Here is a 1,596-nt window from a genome sequence, read left to right as displayed (position 1 = left end):
CAACTCTCTTTCCCTCTTCCCCTCCCCCTGGTCCTCCATTAGGTTTCTCCTGTTCTCCTGTTAGACCTATGAGTACAAACATATGGTATCTGTCCTTCTCTGCCTGACTTATTTCGCTTAGCATGACCCCCTCAAGGTCCATCCACTTTTCTACAAATGGCCAGATTTCATTCTTTCTCATTGCCATGTAGTACTCCATTGTGTATATATACCACATCTTCTTGATCCACTCATCAGGTGATGGACATTTAGGCGTTTTCCATGTTTAGGCTATTGTTGACATTGCTGCTATGAACATTGGGGTACATGTGCTCCTATGCCTCAGCACTTCTGTATCCCTTGGGTAAATCCCTAGCAGGGCTATTGCTGGGTCATAGGGGAGTTCTACTGATAGTTTTTTGAGGAACCGCCACACTGTTTTCCAGAGCAGCTGCACCAGTTTACATCCCACCAACAGTGTAGGAAGGTACCCGTCTCTCCACATCCTCACCAGCATCTATAGTCTCTTGTTTTGTTCATTTTAGCCACTCTGACTGGCGTGAGGTAGTATCTCAGTGTGGATTTGATTTGTGTTTCCCTGATAATGAGTGATGTTGAGCATCATTTCATGTGCCTATAGGCCATCTGGATGTCCTCTTTGGAGGAGTGTCTGTTCAGGTCTTCTGCCCATTTCTTCACTGGGTTATTTGTTTTGTGGGTGTGGAGTTTGGTGAGTTCCTTGTAGATTTTGGTTACTAGCCCTTTATCTGATATGCCATTGCAACTATCTTTCCCCATTCTGTTGGTTGCCTATTCATTTTCTTAATTGTTTCCTTTGCAGAGCAGAAGCTTTTTATCTTGATGAGGTCCCAAGAGTTCAGTTTTGCTTTCATTTCCCTTGCCTTTGGGGATGTGTCCAGTAGGAAACTGCTGCGGTTGAGGTCAAGGAGGTTGTTTCCTACTTTCTCCTTGAGGGTTTTGATGGTTTCCTGTCTCACATTCAGGTCCTTCAGCCATTTTGAGTTGATTTTTGTGTATGGTGTAAGAAAGTGGTCTAGTTTCATTCTTCTGCATGTTGCTGTCCAGTTCTCCCAGCACTACCTGCTAAAGAGGCAGTCTTTTTTCCATTGGATACTCTTTCCTGCTTTGCCAAAAATTAATTGGTCATACATTAGTGGGCTCAGTTCTGGGTTCTCTATTCTATTCCATTGGTCTATGTGTCTGTTTTTGTGCCAATACCATACTGTCTTGATGATGACAGCTGTGTAGTAGAGGTTAAAGTCTGGGATTGTGATGCCTCCCGTTTTGGTTTTCTTCTTCAATGTTACTTTGGCTATTCAGGGGTTTTTGTGGTTCCATACAAATTTGAGAATAGTTTGTTCTAGCTTTGAGAAGAATGCTGATGCAACATTGATGGGGTTTGCATTGAATGTGTAGATTGCTTTGGGTAGTAATGACATTTTCACAATGTTTATTCTTCCGATCCATGAACGGGGAATGTTTTTCCATTTCTTGGTGTCTTCTTCGATCTCTCTCATAAGTTTTCTATAGTTTTCATCATATAGGTCTTTTACATCCTTGGTTAGGTTTACTCCTAGGTATTTTATGGTTTTTTGT

The sequence above is a fragment of the Suricata suricatta genome, chromosome 5 (genome assembly GCF_006229205.1).
Source record: "Suricata suricatta isolate VVHF042 chromosome 5, meerkat_22Aug2017_6uvM2_HiC, whole genome shotgun sequence".
Taxonomy (NCBI): Eukaryota; Metazoa; Chordata; class Mammalia; order Carnivora; family Herpestidae; genus Suricata; species Suricata suricatta.
This window is presented reverse-complemented; position numbering follows the sequence as displayed.